Source organism: Sapajus apella, unplaced genomic scaffold (assembly GCF_009761245.1).
Source record: "Sapajus apella isolate SASKATOON/1434 unplaced genomic scaffold, GSC_monkey_1.0 scaffold49, whole genome shotgun sequence".
NCBI classification, from domain to species: Eukaryota; Metazoa; Chordata; class Mammalia; order Primates; family Cebidae; genus Sapajus; species Sapajus apella.
The window spans coordinates 12,904,995-12,928,310 of NW_022436989.1; the positions used below are offsets into that span (position 1 = coordinate 12,904,995).

General features: G+C 44.1%; 2 long non-coding RNA genes across 2 annotated transcripts; both read right to left on the minus strand.

Moving 5' to 3' along the window:
- Positions 1-4,745: 4,745 nt before the first annotated feature.
- On the minus strand, positions 4,746-21,657 carry LOC116526058. The gene is made up of 4 exons (XR_004257948.1): positions 19,747-21,657; positions 10,614-10,843; positions 9,847-9,977; positions 4,746-5,543 (listed from the first exon to the last, which is right to left on the minus strand). It is a non-coding gene; the product is annotated as an uncharacterized LOC116526058 (long non-coding RNA).
- On the minus strand, positions 14,865-19,720 carry LOC116526057. The gene is made up of 2 exons (XR_004257947.1): positions 19,070-19,720; positions 14,865-17,615 (listed from the first exon to the last, which is right to left on the minus strand). It is a non-coding gene; the product is annotated as an uncharacterized LOC116526057 (long non-coding RNA).
- Positions 21,658-23,316: the final 1,659 nt, after the last annotated feature.

Here is a 23,316-nt window from a genome sequence, read left to right on the forward strand (position 1 = left end):
GCTTTACATGCCCTACTTCCATATACAGTCACATTCTGAGGTGTACTGGGGTCAGGACTTTAACATATAAATCTGAAGGGGACACAGTTCAGTCCATAACAGACAGCCTTAAGAAGAACCAAGGCTGTTGCAAGGTTGTTTACCCATATGGAGACGCAACAGTAAAGCAAGAGCCATCTGCAAACGGTAGGCCATCCAACTGGCCTAGGCCAAGCCCAAGTGCAGGTTTGAGGACATCCAGGAGCCAGAGTCCCAACACCAGGCTCCTACAAAGTGTAAATAAGCATTCTCTGAATGCTGGTTGCTTACTTGGAGATATTTTTAAGTGTCCCCAGTCTTTGAAAAGGGAACTAAATGTTCCCCCTGCCTCAGCCCCTGCTGCCTAAGAAGCATGTGATGGAAAAACCAGGCTGGGCTAGGGACAGAGTGGGAGCGAGCGAGCTCTCAGGTCTTCACATTGATTTATGTTGTGGTTAGTGGTTGTAGTGATTGGGCTTCTCACTGGTGATTGGTATGATCTGGAGGTTGGCGTTGTTAAGGAGAGGTTTCGGTGATGAGTACAGAAAATAGAAAATTACTGTAAATAAGGTGGTAGTTAGCTGTTTTTAATTTTATACAGCTCATTATACCATGGTCAAATGAAAACCTTGACATTTGGGGCAGGAAGCATGTGGCTAGTGGGGGTGAGTAGACTCCAGTCCTGGCTGCTGCAGAGTGAAAGTCTTTCAAGAGCCTCACAGAAGCAGGCAGCGAAAAGGGAGCGTCGGAAATCAACACTGGTGATTTCTTCTTCCAGATAGAGTTGTGTATCCTATAGATTCCTTACTCTGCTAGCCAATACACAGATCAGGATAGGGGCACTGGGGATGAGGGTGTGGACTTCCCCAACATACTGGCCACAGGCAATGATGTTCTCATTAGATCAGGCCAGTGGAACCCATTGTTCGCACTCTGAGGCCCTCAGTCACGGAGGTCAGATGAACACAAAGCCACGACATCGCTAAGGCCAGGCTGCACTGTTAAGGCAAAGGCCTAGCTTTTCTCCAGACATCTTAGGAAAAGGCAAAACGTTTTCCTGGGTTACTTCTTGCGCGGCTGGAAAAAACAGTCACCCAAAAACTGAAGTGCAAGAAATTGTGAGCCTTTGGTACATCATCTGCATTCAGGTCAAAAGAACTTTGAACATGTTTGTCTCCGCAATAAAATCCCACTTCTAAAAGGGATTCTATCTTCTTTCTGAAAACTATGACGTTGAAAGAATATAACATAGCGATATCATAATATGGCACAGTGGTTAAAAGAATGGACTTTGGGGGCAGGTGACCTGAGTTCAAATCCAGTCTCTGACACTGACGGGCTGTGTAACTGCAGACAAGCAAGGTATTCTTCCTGTGCATAACGGTACCTTCCTCCTGGAGGTGTTGTGAGAAACACACACACAAGGGTTGGGGACAGTGGCGGGCCTATGGGACAAAGCAAACGTTATCATGAGTACTGAACAAAGGCTCCTTTGGAAATTTCACTGGGTTAAAGGAGAGAGAAAGAGAGACAGGGAGAGAGAGAGAAAGACACAGAGATAAAGTATGAGTGTGAGAGAGAGACAGACACAGAGGCATAGAGTTGCAGGGGAGAGAGAGATAGGCTGTGTATACCTACAGGTAGGAAGCAAAGGAAGAACAGACTGGTTCTTATGAAGCCTCGCTGGAAACACTCTATCACAGCAGTCCCCACCTTTTTGGCACCAGGGGCTGGTTTCATGGAAGACAATTCCATGGATGGGGGTGGAATGGTTTCAGGATGATTCAAGCACATTACATTTATTGTGTACTTTATTTCTACTATTATTACATTGCAATAAAGGAAATAATCATACAACTCACCACAGTATAGGACCAGTAGGATGTCTCACCTTGTTTTTCTGCAACTAGTTGGTCCCATCTGGGGGTGATGGGAGACAGTGACAGATTGTCAGACATTAGATTCTCATAAGGAGCAACCTAGATCCCTCGCATGTGCAGTTCACAATAGGGTCCGAGCTCCTATGAGAATTTAATGCTGCGGCGGTTCTGACGGGAGGCAGAGCTCAGGCAGTAGTGGGAGTGATGGGGAGTGGCTGTAAATACAGATGAAGCTTCACTTGCTTGCCTGCTGCTCACCTACTGCTGTGTGGCTTGGTTCCTAACAGGCCAGGGACCAATGGGTGTTATAGATCAGGGTTGGGAACTCCTCCCACATGTGGGCCTGTGGCTTAGTTGATACACCATACATTTTTCCCTTTCTCTAAATGGAATGTGATATAGTCCCCTCTTTCTGAGCCTCTATGGCCTTGCAAAATCAGGGAAACACCTTTTTCTGCCTGGGCCCAGCCTCACCTTCCTCTCCTCTCCATCTTGACAAGTATCCCTGGCTTGGAATCATCAGCCACCAGTTCCCCGCCCCTTGGCGTGAAGCTGCCATCACCAAAAATCCTTCCTTTGCCCAACGGGTATCTTGAAACCTCTGAGAGTTTAGGCCTTAGAAATATTCTCTGGCATATGTCTTACAAAGAAACTTGCTGATGTAACAGAAAATGTCTATTCATGACTCTGGAAATGAAGGGAGGTAGTAAGGGGGGAACTAGGAAGCATACGAAAGAAGGAAAGAAAGAAGGTCGGGCAAGAGAGTGAGGGAGGTGAGGACGGAAGGCAAGGAAGGGAGGGAAGCAGCATTTTCGAAGTTTACTGTGAAGAAAGAAACAAAAAGTGGCAACGTGAGCCTCTTCATGTAAATCTACATGAAAACATGAACATCTGTCCCAGCCAGGATAAATTTAACATGCAGAGAAATATACACACTAGAATGTTAAAGGCAGCAGGATACACAGTGTGATTAGAACATGTTAAAACCAAACACAAACAGACGCAGGAGAAATGATCTGAAGGAAATACTTCCCAACTGCTAGCAGTGGTGGTCTTTGGGAGCTTTTGAGGAATTTTCTTCTTCTTTTGATGTCACAGAAAGGGCAGACTTATTTAAAAGGGAAATCTCACTGCACTAAGATCACCCCTTTCACAGCCTACTCTCAGCAAGGCAGCTGGAGCATTCAAGAGCCTATTTGCCTTGTTCCTTCTCCATTCCAGCATTTCTCACCTTGCACCAGGTTCCTTCATTTCCTGATGGTGTCTTCACCCTCTAGCACCTTCCTGCCCGTCCATCCCGTCCATTTGTCAGAGGGCTGCTGGACTCATCTACCTCAATTAATGGCCACTTCCCACTCTCTCCCGCCCTCGCCTGGGTCATCCACCTCCCGAATCGCTCCTGCATCCTCCCTGCCACTCCCTAGGCTGGAGTCCAAGTCTGGTCCACATCTCTTCCCTGCCTCTTGCCCTCAGGAGAAGGTACAAACCCTCCCATGGTATACACTGACGTCCACACTCGCCTCCCTCTCCTTCCCTCCCTGTGCCCCACGCAGCCAGGTGTCCTGGCCTTCTCCTAAGCTGCAACAACCACCTCTGAATATTTTTACCACAGCCCTTACCACATTAACCCAAAAATATCTGTTTCTTATGTGTCACATCCCCCCAGTTAGAAACTCTCTAAAGGCAGAGACCGTGTCTGAACACGGTTGAACTCCCAGTCCCTAACACAATACCCTGGCACAGGCTGAATTCTGTATCCACACCATCTTGCTGAATCTGGCCTTGTTCGTCAAAGCCTTTCCATGGTTCTTCTCTGAAGACCATCCAAACCCTCAGCCTGACTTTCAGAAACATCGAACGGCTGGTTTAAACCTAGCTTTGCCACCTTAATGGCAAGTGAACACCACCTCTCTCCAAAAATGGGCTCCGCCATACTGAGTGCTCACTTCTCTGGAGCATACCTCACACATGTTCTCCCCGTGCCCAAAACACCCTCTCATCTTTGGGTTTCCTAATTCACTCTAGTTCTCCCTCAACTCCCAGCTCCGGCGCCACCTCCTCTTAAAGTCCTTCCTTCCACCCTACTCAGCTTCTGAAACCATCCGTGATCCTTTGCTGCTTCTGGAACTTCTCATGTGTGTGTATCTCACGTTGCTAATTCAATGTAGGTAAGCCCCTCTCCCGGTCATGCTGCACATGCACTTGGACCTAGGGGCTCCTCAGTAAGAGCTGCTGACTGGCTGATGTAGGTCACGTGCTGCCATGGAGGTGACTCTGCTGGGTGTGCCAGTTTTGGTTACCAGGCTATGGATCCATGTCTCACACAGGCCGCACCTTGAGGGAGGGCCCCTGAACCTAAGCAGGAGAGGTTCAGTCATCCTAGTTCTGCCCCAACTGTTCTGCCTCTGCTTCCTGATCGCCTGTCACAGGCCACTGGGTGGGCCGCCAGAGAGGCCCTGCCACAGCTTGCTTAGGGACCAGGACAGGCCCCGGTGGACCAAGGGCCCCGCACCTTGCAGCCAGCATCCTGGTGCTCAGAACAACCCATGCATCTTATAGACACCATGGCTTGCTGAATCTCTAGGCAAACTGTTACTGTCCATGGGAAAGTATTAGGAACCAGAAAATCGTGTTTGTTTTCCTTCTCATTATAAACTTCCAATGGCTCCCCTCTGAATACTGACTAAGGCAGTAAGTAGCCTGGTATTCGAGACCTTACACATTTTTATTCAAATCTGTCTTTCATTAATCGGATACTGTCCAAGGCCACCCAGCCTGTACCTTTTGCTCATTTATAAAGAAATGGAAAATTCCTTACTGAACGAGTGAATGAATAAATGCATCCAATGGTGATTGCCATACGCTCTATATAACACGTTCTCTGGATTTACTAATAAAAAACGCTGTAGGCGTCTTCCGGTGGCTTTCCCTCATCCTGGTTTGCATTGCAGGGGCTCTGGCTGTGACCAGCGCTGAAGACTGCAGGGCACCTGATGAGACCTACATCTTGACTTCCAGAGAGGAGGGTGATGTCGTGAGTCACTGCCTGGTCTTTCCCCTCTCTCTGCACATGCGGTGTCAGCCGTGGTGCCTGCCAGCCCAGGACAGGACTTGCTACATATGTCAGCAGGGGAAGAGACCCGAGTCACCCCGAGTTATCAGCAGAGAATCCCTATGGGTCCGCAGGAACTTCAGTCCCTACCTCCTCAGAAGAAATAATTTGACTGAGGGGCATGAGGCAGAAAAAGAGAGTGGGCAAGTTTCAGAGCAGGAGTGGAAGTTTAGTTAAAAGGCTTTAGAACAGGAAAGAAAGGAAAATTCGCTTGAAAGAGACCCAAGCAGGCGCCTGAAGGTCCAAGAGAGAAAAGAGAGCTAAAGAAGACAGTTAAAAAAAGAGGGTCTTTAACCTTGATCCTGGGACTTTATAGGCTCGCCTCTTTCCCAGGAGTCTTCCCGTACAGGGTGGGTTTCCTGCATGCACAGTGCCCGCCTTACCCTTTGGAATGGAGCATGCGGAGTGTGGTTAGGGGAAGGTCCACGCAGGGCCCTCTGAGGCTTTCTTCCGTTTTCTGGTGGAGTAGTGACCACACGTCACCATTTTTGTCTCTTAACAGGCATGCCCAGGAAGTTCCTTCTCCCCGGGGCCTGCGTTCAATTAACATTTGGATGTTAACAGGTGCGGACCATCAGGAAACAGTCTCTTCCTGCCTCGTGGAATTGTCATTTTTAGAGAAGGCATGCGATGATGGCCGAACCATCACCCAACATTTCTGGTGGGCGGTGGGGAGAGCCCTCTCCTGCCCCTTTCATGCCTAACTACCTGGAACACACAGAGGAGGCTTGGCTGGGACTTCCGAGTGAAGGTACTGGAGTAATTCTGCTGTTATTGACTGTGATGGTAAAGAATTGGCTGTGTTATTTTCCATTTATTTACTCCCATAGATTCTCCACTTCAATGCAGGGAGGTAAGATTAGGGAGTTGGCCCATGCACAGCTCAGTAGACCACTGGGGATGAGACTTGAGGGCCCCTGGGCCTGCAGTCGGCCCATTGTACCCAGATCAGTGCGAGGGATTCTCACACTCCAGCTGCTACAAAGCTGGGCCTTTATCTCTGCTTATCTAGAAAGAGGCCTGAGCGGGTGACTCATTCTCATACATCAGAGGATCCGCAGTGCTCCAGCCCTGCCCCAACCTCCCTGTGTCTACTGGGACAGCCTCAACGCCAAGGGAAAGAACAAAGAACTAAGGAAAAAACTCGAGTTTTAAAAACTGGACAGAGTGAGGAGGAGCCTCCTCAGGACTGGTTCTTTTCTCCCTCTTTGGCCCCTCTTACCCACTCACTACCATCGACGTTTACGCTCTTGTAATGTTCACACTGTTTGTCATTCCCTGGGAGCGGCTTGTCCACCAAGCTTCTGCATTTGGGGCTGAATGACAAGAAATCAAAGGGACGAAATGGGCCAACTCCCTAATCTTATCTCCCTGAATTGAAGTGGAGAATCTATGGAAGTAAATAAATATAAAACATATAGTCAATTCTTTACCATCGCGGTCAACAATGGCAGAATCTCCAGGAGGAAATGCACTCTGGAGGACTTCCTTCATCTGAGACATCTAACCTGGGGACAGCTCGGCTCTGTGTCCCACCTCCACCACCACAGACTCTCTGCCCACTGCTTCTCTGTATTCCCCAAGATCTGGGGTGTTCCATTTGGGTTCCTGGAGAAAGAAGAAATGTTTTCTACCGAGAGTGAATATACCTGGTGTCCTTCCAAATAGCTGCAGCCCTTGCATTTTTAATAAGAAGGAAGCCCTGATGAATGTCACAAAGCCAATAAATGTGGCCACCACCACACTGGAGATGTTCCTATACATCTCTCAAGTGCCCACAGTGTGCAGGGCAGAGCAGAGATTAGACATGTTGCCCACCCAATGGGCTGATGATCAAAGTGCCTGTGTGTTTCTGTAGGTATTTCCAATTCAGTTTACATTTTAGAAGAAAATAAATACACTTGGACAAGCATCTCCTGTTCTTCTTCCTCCCGCCCTCCACCTTTGATGATGGAACAAACCCATTCCCCTTCCCTCTCCCTTTTATAGTAAAACAAGTCCTTGCAGGTGTCAGTGGGGCTGCTCAGGGGCAAGGCCCACGGATCCCAACTCTGCACCTAGGAACTGGCTGATCCTTGTGACCCTGGGACCCACTTGTAGCCAACCTCTCTCTACACTCCCAGCAAGACCTGCAATTGCTGTTTCGTCCCAGATCCCAGTGGTTCTAGCTAGACCAAGGCCAAAGATTACTTGGGCCTTTTGATGAAAGACCTTTGGGAAATTAGCACCTTTCCACTGGGACGTTGGAGGTGCAGAAACTTGCCTACCTCTGCGATTCTGTTGAGTGCCTGACATCCTGAAGGTTTGCCAGGGATCCTCCCAGCCCTAGTCTAACCTTGAATGAGCTGGCACTGGCTGGCCAGCCTGCCCTCACCTGGGATCCCTGTTTGGCTTGGCTTTTGTCAAGGAGTCCAGGAGCCTGAGGAACTAGAGAATGAAGCAACAGCTCACCAAGGGTGAATTCCTGCCTAGCGCCTGGTATCTGGTTTCCGAGCCAAGCATGGGTGGTTCTGTTTCTGTTGATTCCTGACTGTGGTTGCATGCTGCATCCTGGTTCTCTGTTCCTACCTGGATATTCCTCCCCAGAAGGAATTAAGTCCAGGGCTCTGAGAGCTGCAGGCCCAGATGTAGCTCTTATATGCAAACACTTCCACTTCTGAATTCTCAGAAGTTACTAAGACCCCTTAGAGCCATGCTGGGGTCCTTTGCCCCTTCCTCAGGGCTCAACTTCATTGACTTGGCTGGGTGTTATTTTAGACACCTGAAATAGGCAAGTGCTTGGTATCAGGGTGGTTTAAATTTCAGAGGGGCACGGCGTGGCATAAGGTTTGAGGCTGGGACTTACAGTGCACAGATTAGAGCCTTCTTTGTCACTCTAACAGTTTTGCTCATCTTTACCCACCATTTGTCAGATGACCCTTTGGGTGTTGGAGAGTTATGTCTGACTGTTTTTGCACATGGGTCAGAAATCTATGAAAGATAGTCTGAAATTCTTGCCTCCTTCTCTAGAGCAAACCCAGCAGCTCAGACTGCAGCAAGCTGCTGATGTTCCATCTCTGTGAACCGGCAGGTGATAAGCTGAGGAATGCCTGCTCCTGTCCCCATCCTCACCTGAGATCCCAGAAACTGGCATGCACCACACAGCCTGGGTGTGCCAGGGACGAACTTGTTTAAGCTGTCCTGTTATAATCATGAAAACACCCCCTGTTGTTCTCAAAAGTGAAAGTTGGACAATAAATTATGGAGTTAACCTACGTATAGAGGACAGCCCCTTTGTTCTAGCTGTTCTTTCCAGACATACAGAGAGCATATTACGGCTGGAGAAGTTAGGGCTGAGAAAGGGAAGTGACTTGTCCACACTCACATAGTGAGTCAGTAGCTGAACTGTTTAAGAGAATCCAGGAGCTTTGACTAATGTGCTGCTCACTCCTGACACCACCCTGGTAAAGGGAGTAGAAAGGACAGGAATAGGTCAGTTGACAGCACACAGTGGAGGAGAGAAGCCTGCATGCCTATGCATGTGAAATGACGTTAGAAGGCTTCCAAAGGCAGGTGCAAAATAATATTGCACAATGCAATTGATCCTTAGTGGAAGCTCAGGGACTGGTGGTTGATGAGTGACTTGATGAGCTACAAGTGCCTATAGGGAGAAGGGAAACATCAAGCAGGATGACTGCAGGGTGCTGCAGAGATGACTCCTGGCGGCTGGCTCAGCCTGAGCCTGTGATGGGGCAGAGGTTGTCCTGGCACTGTACGGGCGGAAGGACCTGGGCTGCCTCTAAGTCTACTGAGGCGTTATTTACCAAGGGGAGGATTGAGAAAATCTGCCAAGGAGAAAGAGGTGAACCCAGCATGAAGGAAGGAGGTGTAAGGACAGGGAGCAGACAAGACTGCCTGGAGCAGAGGGAGATGGAAGAAAAGACACAAAGAATGTCTGCCCAGCATCCTCATTTTTTTGGTTTTCTGGGAAAATGGTGCAACTCTTGCAAGCGGCGATTACAGAGGGTGGGAGTAGGAGAGAAACCACAGTGATTTTTCTTTCAGCACCAAAAAAATGTTTTCCCCAAACTAAACAAAGTCAGATTGAGAAATTCAACATAGTACCTTAGGGACCTGGTGGCTCATAGCTGCGTCTTGCCACAGGCGCGGGCCTCAGATGCTCACGCCGCCTGGGGAGGAGCACTTAAACTCTTAAGTGAAGAGGACACGTAAACCTTCCAAGATCAAAACAGTCATGGCCTCTTTTTGCAAAATAGTTTTTGTCGGCCTCCTACAGACAGTGGTGGTGGCACCTTTTGTGAACCACAGCAGGACATGTGCCTGGATGCCCCCTTCCACACCTGTTACCTGCCCAGGGAGCCTCACCTGCCTCTCATAGGGCAGCTTCATAGCCTGTGACTTCAGTGTGGGCCTCTTACACTGAAAGCCCCCAGTGATGGCTGCAGTTGTTGCCTAAAAGGTCATTTCCGGCTGGGCGTGGTGGCTCACACCTGGAATCCCAGCACTTTGGGAGGCCAAGGCAGGCAGATCATGAGGTCGAGAGATTGAGACCATTCTGGCCAACATGGTGAAACCCAGTCTCTACTAAAAATAGAAAAATTAGCTGGGCATGGTGGGGCACGTCTGTAGTTCCGGCTACTTGGGAGACTGAGGCAGGAGAATTGCTTGAGCCCGGGAGGCCGAGGTTGCAGTGAGCCGAGATCACGCCACTGCACTCCAGCACTCTAGCCTTGCAACAGAGCGAGACTCCATCTCAAAAGAAAAAAAAAGGTAATTTCCCTCAGTTGACACCAGTGCTTTAGGATCATTAAAAAAACAAAGGAATCTTCTAATTACAAGATGAAACTCTGCCTTCAAAAAGGGAGATGCGGCTAGATTCTTCAGGAAAAACTGGAGCTGGGGCCTGGGTGGTCTTGCTGGTATTCCTTCTTTTGTGATTTCATTAAATGAAGCCATTCATTTCAGAGCTGCCTTAAAAAAAATGTAGGAGTCATTCAACCTTCCTCAGCAAATTACAGTGATTTTAAATGAACAAAAAAGTCAGTGGCCCTATTCACACTCCCCACTCCCCTGGTCAGGAATAATGTATCTGACGATGGAAATTATCCATAGCCTAGAAAGAAAAGATCATTGCAGCTTCTCAGTTGCACATTGTACTTTCAGATTTTTATTTATGTGAAATTCTCATTCTCAACTGTCTGATTTCTGTTAACCTTGGGGCTCTAAATCTAGTCAGGTCTTGAGCCTGCAGACCCCTTTAAATAGTGTGATAAATTGTTTTCAAATTGAGGTGGCTGTGCTTCTGAGTCTCATCTGTGGAGCCAGGGGCCTTGGGGCCACCCGCACAGTCCCACTGCTGAGATTGTATCTGCAAGTCCTGCCCGCTCTCCCAGGACTCCGCTGGCCAGGGGCTGAGCTCTGAAGCCTCTCCAGCCTCAGGTGGAATTCTGGGTCCTGGCCCAGCCCAGAGCACTGGAGGATCTCAGCAGCCCTCCTCGGCACACAGGAGGAGTGGGTGCTGAGCTGGCACAACAAATCTATCCTCCTGTCCCCACCCTGGGATTTCTGATCTGCTGCAGGATGTGGAAGAACCCAGCTCCCACCTCTGCTAACTGTGCGTAATTCCTCAGTGGGGAGGGCGTCACTGTCTCAGACAAGAATGAGGGGCTGCCCCACAGTCTCTGCACCTCTCAAGTGATCTCCGGAGGCAGCTGGCTACGATCCTGGGACCTACGTAGTCACTGGTGCCGATGTCCATGCTAATGACTCTAGTGGCCACCTCTGTCCAGGCCAGGGCTGAATCCCGGCACCAACATAACTTTTTCCAAGCAGCCTAGATTAATTAGGTAAATGAAAACAAACAAACAAACAAAAAAACAACTGTGAGGTAAAGAGACCTCCAGCATAATCCTAGCTTTTATCACATAAATAGAGGGTGAGGGTACTCACCCCACCAAACCAAAAGGACTCATACACAGTGCAAGGTGCCATGTGCCTTCACAAAGAGAAGAGTCATGTCAATATCAATCCTACAGCAATTCAACTCCACAGAGACAAATGGTGTTTTAAAAATTCCATTTTATTCATTGGTAGTTTTTCCCTTTTTAACAAAATTGTCTATATTTAAGGCATACAACATGATGTTTTGACATACATATACAGAGTGAAATAGTTACTACAGTCAAGCAAATTAACATATTCATCATCTCGCATAGTTATTTTTTGTGCGTGTGTATGGTAAGAGCACCTAAAATCTACTGTCTTCACAAGTTTCCAGTATACAGTATAAGATTATTAACTATGCTGTATACTATACCTTCAGATTTATGTATCCTACCTTTGCACCTTTCGACCTCTCCCCATTTCTCCATTTCCCATCCCCAGTAACAGCCATTCTACTGTCTCTTTTCTTTGTATTTAACTTCTCTTTTAGATTTCACATATGAGTCACAGTATTTTCCTTTCTGTGGCTGGCTTATTTCACTTAACATAATGTCCTCCAGGTTCATCCATATTGTTAAAAATGGCAGTATCTCTTTTTTAAAGGCTGTATAATATTCCTGTGTGTGTGTGTGTGTGTGTGTGTGTGTGTGTGTGTGTGTATAAAAGTATACTGATTAAGGAAAATGTTTAAGCTGTGCTTGTCTGTGATCTGAGTTAGACCTGTGATTGTATCCTTTCCTTTGACTGACATTTATAATCCCCAATCCCTCAATAAGTTGTGCTAACACAGGGAAATTACTTTACCAAATCCCTGTGATATATATATATGTCCCATTTTTTTTTTTTGCTTTTGTCGCCTGATTTTTTGATGTAATATTCAAAAAAATCATTGCCAAGGCCAATATCAAAGAGCTTTCCCCTATTTTCTTCTATAAGTTTTACGTTTTCAGGTCTTAATTTAGATCTTTAATCTATTTTGAGTTGATTTGTGTGTGTGTTGTGAGCTAGGGTCTAATTTTCATGTGGCTATCCTGATTCCCCAACACAATTTGCTGAAGAGACTATGATTTCTCCATGTGTCTTCTTGGTGCTGTTTTCAAAAATTGGTTGATTGTATATGCTTGGGTTTATTTCTGGGCTGTCTATTCTGTTCCGTTGGTTTATGTGTCTGTTTTTATGCCAATAACATACTATTTCAAATACTATAGGTTTGTACTAAAATTTAAAAATCACCAAGTATGATGTCTTCATCTTTGTTTTTCTTTCTTAATAGCTTTGGCTATTGGGGTCTTCTGTGAGTCCATCCAGATTTTAGAATTGATTTCTCTAGTTCTGTAAAAAGTGCCATTGGAATACTGACAAGGATGGCTTTGAATCTTCATACTCCTTTGTGTAGTATGAACATTTTAACAATATTAATTATTTCAATCCATGAATATGGGATCTCTTTCCATTATTTGTGTCATCTTAAATTTCTTTTATCAATGTTTTATAATTTTCAATGTACATATCTTTCAGCTATTTTGTTAAATTTATTCTTAATTATTTTATTCTTTTTAATGTCATCATTAGTGAAATTGTTTTCTTTATTTTTTATTTTTTGGATAAGTCATTATTGTTGTGAAGAAAGATACTGATTTTTGTATGCTGATTTTGTATCCTCCAACTTTACTGAATTTGTTTATTAGTTTAAACAGGTTTGTGTGTGTTTGTGTGCTTGAAGTTGTTAGGGTTTTCTACATATAGGATCATCTCAGCAGTAAACAGGTAAAATTTTACTTCTTTTCTTATTTGGATGCCTTTTATGTTTTTTCTTGTCTGACTGCTCTGGCTAGCACTTTCAATACTACGTTGAATAGAAGTTGCAAGAATGGGCATCCTTTCTGGATCTTAGAGGAAAAGCTTTCAATTTTTCCCACGGCTTATGATGCTATCTCTGGGATTTTCATAAATAGCCTTTATTATGTTGAAGAAGTTTCCTTCTGTAACTAAAGTGTTGAGACTTGTTAATCAAGAAAGAATGCTGAACATTGTCAAATGCTTTTTCTGCATCTATTGAGATGAACATGAATAATCTTGAAGAGCACTTTGTGAAAGTGACTTACAGAGTGGTTGTGCCTAGAGCACTGACCCAAAAAATGATCAAGTGGTGGCCAGGCATGGTGGCTCATGCCTGTAATCACAGCACTTTGGGAGGCCGAGGCGGGCGTATTGCCTAAGGTCAGGAGTTCTAGACGAGCCTGGCAAACATGACAAAACCCTGTCTCTACTAAAAATATAAAAAATTAGCCAGGCATGGTGGCAGGCACCTGTAATCCCAGCAACTTGGGAGGCTGAGGCAGGAGAATGCTTGAACTCGGGAGGCAGAGGTTGCAGTGAGCCCAAATTGTGCTGTTGTACTCTAGCCTGGGCAACAGAGCAAGCACAAAAAAAATCAAGTGGGTAAGAATTGCCAAATATACATGAGGAAAAATGATCTCAGAGAGGCTGGAGGTGGGTGGACAGATCAGCTTAGCCTCTAAGGGCATGTATATGCTTGTAGTAGGAAGTTATATATAAGGGCCTTCTCTTTATAGCAACAGTAGCTTCTGCCCTGATTCTAGGTAATTGTCAACATCTACCCAAAGTAGTAAGTATTAGATACTTGATGAGTGCAGATCAGGTGAAAGTAATAAGTGTTGGTTGTAAGAGGTGACAAGAAGGGCTATTCAACAAATGGTGTTGGAACCAGCGGCTAGCCACTTAAAAAAATCCATTAAGCTCGTTCTTACCGTACTCTCACCACCAATAAATTCCATGTGGATAAAAAACTTAAAGATAAAATTTGAAACCATAAGATTTTAAAACTCATGGGTGTGTGGGCTGGGCGTGGTGGCTCACACCTATAATCACAGCACTTTGGGAGGCTGAGGCAGGCAAATCACAAGGTCAGAAGATCGAGACCATCTGGCCAACATGGTGAAACCCCGTCTCTACAAAAAATACAAAAATTAGCCAGGCACGGTGGCAAGTGCCTGTAGTCCCAGCTACTTGGGAGACGAAGGCAGGAGAATTGCTTGAACCTGGGAGGTGGAGCTTGCAGTGAGCTGAGATCGCACCACTGCACTCCAGTCTGGTGACAGAACAAGACTCTATCTCAAAAAAAGAAAAAAAAAAAAAGATATGTTTATTGATAATCTCTGTATCTCTGTATAGAGAAGTCCTTTCTAGTATAGAAGCCATAGATTTAAAAAATTATAAATTTATACCATAAAAGTATGCACACTTTTTGTATGACAAAATTACTTTTAAAAATGTGATAACCAGGACAAATACTTGCAACATATATGAGAAAAAGAGGCTTAATTTTCTTAGATTATAAAAAGGTGGTACAAACCAATACAGAAAAGCTGGCACGAACCAGTAAATTAAATATTGGGCAAAGAATTTGAATGGGCAGCTTATAAGAAAAATCACACAGATGTCTGATAAGCACATTCACTTGAAATTAATAATGCATATCCAAATCATAACAGGATATCATTGTTCACGTAATTGGCAAAGATTATAAAGTTTTTAAAATAATTAGTGCCAGTGAAGATATGTGGAGAAAGGAACTCACAAATATCGTTATGAGGACTGTCGACTGATAGTCATTTGCCAATATTAATAGACTCATCTGAGAGCAATTTAAAAATAACAATTATAATTTTCAATGTATGCTCCCTTTGATCCAGGAATTCGACTGCATGAGTTTAGACTACTACTACCTTGACTAGATTATGCCAAAACGTACAGGACAAGGATGGACATTACAGCATTGCTTACAATAGCAGGAACAACTGAAATTTACCTAAAATGTCCACCAGCTGAGACTGGTTAGACAATAGAACTTTATGAAGTAGTTTTTAAAAAAGTGAAAAGTTGATTGGTAGAGCTTGCATATAGAGGATCTTTAATTTTAATATGTAGAAAATAAAGAAGCAAGGCTAAGGGCAACATATTCAGCAATATTTGATAAAGTTTTTAAATTGTACAAAAACACATTTGGGCACATCCCCCAATGTATTTATTTATTTATAGAATACATACAGGTATATAATCAGATACAAAAATAGAGCAAAAGGGGTGAATTAAAACAAAGAAATATAAGCTCAATTTTTTTTTACACTCTTTTACACCCAAGAGACTTTCTTGGATGTGTGCACCTGCTCCACATGAGAGTGGTGTGAGTACAGCATTATGGTAATGTAAAACTTTGTCTCCAAATTCTTTGACATTTCTTCCATTGGGAGATGAAATCCCCTTCACACTGGACAGGCTTTTGTGGTTGTTTTGACCAACAGGGGAGGAGAGAAATGATAATATGTGATACTGAGTCTAGGATGTAAAAAGTGATGCATCTTCTGCCTCGTTGCTAGGATACTTGTTCTTAAGCCTTTAGTGGCTAAGTGGGCCGCCTGAGATTGCCATGCTGAGAGGAAGCCCAAACTAACACAAGTGGAAAGAAGATGGGGAGAGAGACATGCTCAGGTGCTCCAAGCTTCAGCCTCTGCCTGCCTCTGCACAAGCAATACCAGGCCAGCCTGCTGAGCTCTTTCCACATTCCTGACCCACGGAAACCAGAAGTGGGGACAAACACTTGCTGCTGTTTTAGACCACTATGTTTGGGGGTGATTTGTTATGTAGCAATAAATAATAGAAACAACCATGATCCCCAATTTTTGCACACGTGTGTGTGTGTGTGTGTGTGTGTGTGTGTGTGTGTGGTGTTGTGTATGCAATTGACCCTTGAACAACATGAGCTGGAACTGTGCAGGTCCACTATACACAGATTCTCTTCTGCCTCGGCCACCCCTGAGACAGCAAGACCAGTCCCTCCTCTTCCTCCCTCCTCCTCAGCCTACTCGACATGAAGACAATGAGGATGAGGACCTTTAGGATGATCCCCTTCCACGTGACACATAGTAAGTATATTTTCTCTTCCTTATGATTTTCTTAATAACATTTTCTTTTCTGTAGCTTACTTTTTTCTAAGAATGCAGTATCTAATACGTGTAACATACAAAATAGGTGTTGCTTGATTGTGTTACTGGTAAGGCTTCTGATCAACAATAGGCTTTTGGTAGTTTTGTTTTAGGGGAGTCAAGAGTTAACGTGCAGATTTTTTCAACTGTGTTGGGGATTGGTGCACCTAACCCTCATGATGTTCTAGAGTCAACTGTATGTGTATATGTGTACACACACACACACACACACACACAATATTTTTATAGATGCAAATGTACATCCACATTTGCTGTGCTTTGCCTAATTTTGAGGGAATAGAGAACAGAAGGAAGTGCTGAGAGTGGTTATTTTTGAGTGGTGGACTGGAAGGCAGGGAAGCTGTGATAGTTAATTTTAGGTCTTAACTGGATTAAGGAATACCTAGAGAGCTGGTAAAGCCTCAAATCTGGGTGTGTCTGTGAGGGTGTTTCCAGAGAAGACTGGCACATGAGTCAGTGGACCGAGTGGGAAAGATCTACCCTCAATGTAGGCAGGCACCATCCAGTCAGCTGGGGGCCCACACAGAACAACAAAGCAGAGGAAAGGAGAATTCCTTCTTTCTCTCTCCTGAACCTGGGACATCCTGCTTCTGCTGCCCTTGGATAGCAGAACTTCAGGCTCTTCAGCCTTTGGACTCCAGGACACCCTTGGTTCTCATGCCTTGGGCCTCAGACTGAGAGCTGCACCACTGGCTTCCTTGGTTCTGAGTCTTTCGGACTTTAACTGAGCTACACTATGGGCATGTAGTGTGCAGACAGCCTGTTGTGGGACTTCCCTGCCTCCTTAATCACATGAGCCAATTCCCCTGATAATCCTCCCTTGTCTGTCTGTCTGTCTGCCTATCTATCTATCTAATCTATCTATCTTTCCATCCATCTGTCTCCTATTGGTTTTGTCCCTCTGGAGAACTCTGACTGATACTAAGATCATCTTTGTTAGAAATGGAATGTTAATGCTTTATCGTTGCCTGCATGATCTATAATTTTTTTCTCGTGTTTCTTTTAAAATCTTGACCTGGCTTGGGAGGAGACCATCTTTCGTCTGCTCATACTAGCTCGTCTAAAATCTGGAAGCACGAAGTTTCTGCACAGTACCAGCCTGGACTGAACAACCGTAATGTGCTTAACACTATCCAAAATTGATTCTAGTTCTCAACTGCGCAGCCCTGGAGTCATATCTGAAGGTCCATATCCTGGCTCCATCATTTCTTATCCTCTCTAAACTTCAGTTTCCTCTTCTGAAAAATGCAAATAATATCAGTACCTGCCTATGTTAGTTATCTATTGATGTATGATAAACTACCCCAAAACTTAGCAGCTTGAACCAATAAACATGTATTAGCTACAACTTCTGTGGGTTATGAAACCAGGCACGACTCAGCCAGGAGCTTCTGGTTCAAAGTATCTCATGAGGTTGCAGTCCAACTACTGTCTGAGGCTGCGGTCCCATCTGACGTGTGACTAGTGATTAGGGTGGGATCCTCTTCCAAGTCCATGCACGTGGTTGTCAACAGGATTCCATCCCTTATAGTCTGTTGGACTGAGAGTTTCACTTCCTCACTGGCTGTTGGCTGGGGGTCTCCCTCAGTGCTTTGTCACATAGACCTCGCTACAGGGCAGCTCACGGTATGGCAACTAGAGCACCAAAGACAGAAGCCACAGACTTTTTACATCCTGATCTTGAAGGGGGACATCCTGTTACTTTGACATACTCTACTCATTCAAGGCAAGTATATGAATCCAGTCCACACTCGAGGAGAAGGGATTATAAAAGGAAGTGAATGCCAGGAGGTGAGGATCAACAGGGGCCATTGCATAGGCTGCCTGCCACAGCACCCATAGAGTGGTTGTGAACATTAAATAAATTAATGTCAGTGTTTAAAACATACCACAATACAGTATTGCTCAACACATGAAAGGCCTTATTAATATTATAGATATCTGTCCATGTTTAACATTCAATATCAAGTGTTTTTTGTTTTTGTTTTTGTTTTTGTTTTTTTTTGAGACAGTGTCTTGCTCTGTCACCTAGGCTGGAGTGGTGGTGTGGTCCCCACTCACCGCAACCTCCACTTCCAGAGTTCAAGCTATTCTTCTGTCTCAGCCTCCCAAGTAGCTGGAACTACAGGCGCACGCCAGGCTGATTTTTGTATTTTTAGTAGAGACAGGGTTTTGCCACGTTGGCCAGGCTAGTCTTGAACTTCTGACCTCAAGTGATCCGTCTGCCTTGGCCTCTCACAGTGCTGAGATTACAAGTGTGAGTCACCTGAAGTACTCTTTTTCGGCAACTAATTTATAGTGATATTTCAGTGAGGTCCTTTCGCCAGAAATGCACTAATTTATCCATGTAGGTGTTTTCTCAGACTCCCCAGGGCAACACCGACTTAGGAGCGGCTCCTGCCAAGCAATGATATGGGCTGGCCCTGCCGTGGCTTTCGGCTTTCTCAGTACCGCTCATCGAGCGGTCATCGAGTGTGTATTAGTGCCTATAACAAGATGGGAACCCAGGTAGTAACTGAGGACCCAGCAGTGAACCAGGCATGTATAGCTTCTGCCTTTCCAGAGCACACAAATTAGTGGAGGAGGTTCAGACAGAGAAAAGACAACTTCAGCCATTCCTGAGCACTCTTCAATACTGATACCCCGAAAAGCATAAACCTAAATGATTACTCTTCTCTCACTACCTCAATATTTGAAGGTAAATGAGGAGGTTTATTATTGTTAATTATTTAATTTCAGAAATACATAACGTATCTAATTGAAATCTATTTAATACTTAAAATGTTATATTTATGAAATTTACTAACACTAGGTACACCCTCACTTAGGTGGGGCAGGAAGCTAAACTTCTTGCCACCATCATGAGATTGGGTTTGGCACAGTGTGGTGATACCCTGGTTTCCTAGGAGACTTAACCCTGGCATAGGCTCACAGCTAGGACACACACAAGTATTGCTATCCTCACCAGGTGTTCAGCTGCTCTTCGTACAAGCATCTCTACTGTCTCAAAGCGTATATATTCATGCATTCACCAACTATTTTATGAACAATAAGCAGATGCTATATTGGGGGTTCTCTTTGGATCCCACCTATTTCCAAATTTCCAAGACTGCATTCTCTCCATTCACTGTCCTCCAACACAGCCTCCGAGACTCTGAATGGGGTCTTCTGCTCGTAGTCATGGCCAGCACAGCCTAAGGTACAGAGCAGAGCAGGAGCCGCCGGAGTGGACTTGGCATCAATCACAGAAACAACAGCAACAAGCCACAAATACTCAAGAAGCAGGGAAAAGGGGTAAGGGAATACCGTTACAAAACGCTAAAGTTCTTCAAACATTTTAAACCTTTTCTTCTCACTCTGACGATTCCCACTTTCTGTGTAGAAAAACAAAGAAAAAGAAGATAAGTTGTATTAGGCACAACCTCCAGAGTGAGTTGACCCAGCGTCTTTATAGAATGAGAAGGGAGAGAATTCGTAATTAAATAAACAGCAAACAAACCTCAGGATAAAGGTTACCCCGTATCTTACCTAAACTCTACAGTACTATAATTTATTCAGTCGGCGAATAAGTATTTGTTAGCATCTAATCTATACTAGGTACTATTCTAAGCTCAAGTTTTATCATGGCGCTCCAGTCTTCTCCTTGTAATATTTACACCCAATAAACACTTATCACGAAACCTACGGTGTGCAGAGCTATAATCTGTAACCTATCATACACTTTGGAAAAATATTAACAGAACTTTGTAAAAATGTCTACACAAACCAAATATTCAGGAAGATACCAATTCTGAAACAAGCTCTGTCTTTATTAAAGAACTCATCTGCTGGAAATGTTTCTCGTTAATTGCCTTCAGATATTTAGTGTATATCTGTGATATCATGATTTTCTAGGGCATATTCTCCAACAAATGTTATGTAAGCTATGTGTTCTTTCATGTTTATAAACTAGCCCTTACCAGTTGGAAATATAACATCTTCTTGCACTAACATCCTACCTTGTTTTATCTGTGCAAATCTCAGCAAAATCTTGTGTAACTGTATTAGTCAGCTTCACTGCATAACAAACAATCCCCCAAAACCTCAGTGGCTTACATCATCAATTTATTTCTTCCTCATGAGACATGCAGGCTATGAGTCTGCTGTCGCAGCTATTTTCTCATCCCAGGATGCAGCTGAAGGAGCAGCTCCTATCTGGGAAATTCTTTTCTCTTGGATGAGGGCAGAAGAGCAAGAGACCAAGCAGAATCACACCATCACATTTAAAGCTTCTGCTCCTAAGTGGCATATACCTTGTCTACTCACATGTCATTGGCTAATGAAAATCACATGACCAAGCCTGACAGGGAGTCAGGGAAATATATTTACCTATCTATAAGGGGTCTAAAGCAGGGATGGATAATCCTTTTAAAGAAGAAAGGACAAATAATTGCAAACAATACTATAATCCACTACAGTAACCACTTGGCAATTTCCAAAATAGTGAGGAACTTACAGGCACATTTTTTTCTGGATCTACATTTCTGTCCATTCATTGAAGAACACAGGCAGATCCTCAATCATGGCACACGTAACCCACTGGAAAGGAAAGTCGTCACAGTGAAGGACACTGAACTAAGCCCAACATCTGTTAAAAGACCGCAGATTTTGAAATTTTAAAAAACAAATGCTGAACCTCATTATTACAACACTAGGGTTAACAAAGGCTTGCCGTAGTTTACTCAGCATTATGCTGGTAACTTCACTTCACTAGTGTCCAATGTTGTTTTTAGTTTCTGGGATTCAAAACCAAAAGAAGGGAAAGGAGTGGCTAACATTCATGCTAACAGTAGTATAATGCTCTAAAATGTGTTTAAATAGCACTTCCACATTCACAGTAATTGCAGAAGTGATGAACACAGTTAAGAAGGACATGCTGTACTTGGGGAATTAGAATTAGAACTAGGAGAGACAGGATAATATTTGCTTTTATATGAGAAGTAAAATTACACTGTTACATGTGCTTAATCATTGTAGGGACCTAAATCATTGCAGGTATCTGTTTATGCCATTTGTTGGAAAAAAAACTGGGACAGGATACCATTTTCCTTCCTTTAATATTTTTAAATCACCCTCTACAGGACAGGCGCTGTGAGATGAATATCTCATACTTACATATACACACGCCTATTATTTCCACATCTCTGATTTCCCCCTGTACCCAGGGATTTACTTCTAGTCATAAAAGATGGCTTACCTTAGATTTCCTGCCATAAAGCTCCTTCCCTTTATACTAAGTCATACTTTCTACAGTTGGCTTAAAAGACACATTTTATAATGAGAAAGCTAAAATGGAGTCTTTTTAAAGACATGCCCAAGACACACATACTAACGAGATGACCCCTTCACTCCTTAATTTGCGGTTCATTGAGATGATTGATTGACATATAGAAAGTTAGATAGATAAATAGATACACGGATGAAAGGTAGATGACGAGAGAGAGAGTTGAAACATAGATGATAGAGAGAGATGAACAGTTTCTCACACTTGGCATACGGAGTGAGGAAGTCAAAGTAAAACAATGGTAAGCACTACACCTCCGTGTCGTCAGACCCACCTCAAATTGGAAAGCGTGGTCAAGCCAACCATCTAGGAAAGAAACAAGAGCTGTGTCAACTTTGTCATTCAAATAAATGTCCATGGCCAGCCGCGGTGGCTCACGCCTGTAATCCCAGCACTTTGGGAGGCTGAGGCAGGCAGATCAGGAGGTCAAGAGATCGAGACCATCCTGGCCAACATGGTGAAACCCTGTCTCTACTAAAAAAAAAATACAAAAATTAACTGGGCATGGTGGCATGCGCCTGTAGTCCCAGCTACTTGGGAGGCTGAGGCAGGAGAACTGCTTGAACCCAGGAGGCGGAGATTGCAGTGAGCCGAGATTGCGCCACTGCACTCCAGCCTGGCGCCTGGCAACAGAGCAAGACTCTGTTTCAAAAAAAAAAAAACCAAATAAAAATAAACATCCACAATGAATATTGTGCCTTCTCAAATAATTTGGAGCTCCACATTTTGACATTTCATATAATGGCTAGCATATTATGACTATGTGGTAGATGTTACAGTGAATTGTGTCCCCCTAAATTCATGTTGAACCCCTAGCCCCACTACCTCAGAATGGGACTCTATTTGGAGACAGGTTCTTAAAGAGGTAGTTAAGCTCAAATGAAGTCATTACTGTGTGCCCTAATTCTGCATGACTGGTGTTTTTTAAGAAGAGGAAATTAGGGTACAGATGCACTCAGAGTGAAACCATGTAAAGTGAGCCGGTGAAGGTGGCCATCTATTAGCCAAAGAGAAAGCCCTCAGGAGAAACCAACCCCGATGGCACCTTGAGCTCAGACATCTAGCCTCTAGAACTGTGAGAAAATAAATTATATTGCTTAAATTACTCAGTCTAGGGTACTTTGTTTTGATAGCCCTAGCAAATCAGCTTCTCTTCAATTTATCTGCAAAAAAAAAAAAAAAAAAAAAAAAAAAAAAGAGAGAGAGAGACAGCGAGATAATATTACCAATACGTACATTTTACTTAGTAGGACAGCATGGAAAATGGGTATATACTTGCTCTTGTCTGGGCCTGGGTTCAACTCACTGGCTCTGCCACTTACTAGCAATGTATGTAACCTTGGACAAATTACTTAATCTCTTTGTGTCTCAGTTTGCAGATCTGTAAAATGGGGTAATGGTACTTATCTCGCCAAGTTGTCAGGAGGAATAAATGAATTAATAATGTTTGAAAGCACTTAAATAGTGCTTAACACATTGCGACCAGTGCATAAATAGGAAATAAAACAGTTGGAAAGTGTTTTGAAATCCAGTCTATAAAATTCTTTTAAATTCTAACAAAAGAAAGTCTAAGTGTAGAGTATTCTTATTACAGTGAGAAAATATTTGTCACAGCATTTAGAGTTTCTAATCTGTTCAGGAGAGGGGCTATTGGGTTGAGTTTGCATTTATAGGAAGAGAGACGACTCAACTCAATGACTGTGCTCTGACGATGAGGATGGTCATTACCCATGTACCCTGATGGCCGTGATTGTGAACCATTTCTGGAGAGGATTTGAATATTTGCCAAAGCTTTCACACTTGCTGGCTTTCCCCGCAGCATTCATTGCCATGAGAACTATGGAGGGAGTACAGAATGTGTGCTGAAAATTGCGGCCGGGCGCGATGTCTCACGCCTGTAATCCCAGCACTTTGGGAGGCCGAGGCGGGTGGATCACGAGGTCAAGAGATCGAGACCATCCTGGTCAACATGGTGAAACCCCGTCTCTACTAAAAATACAAAAAATTAGCTGG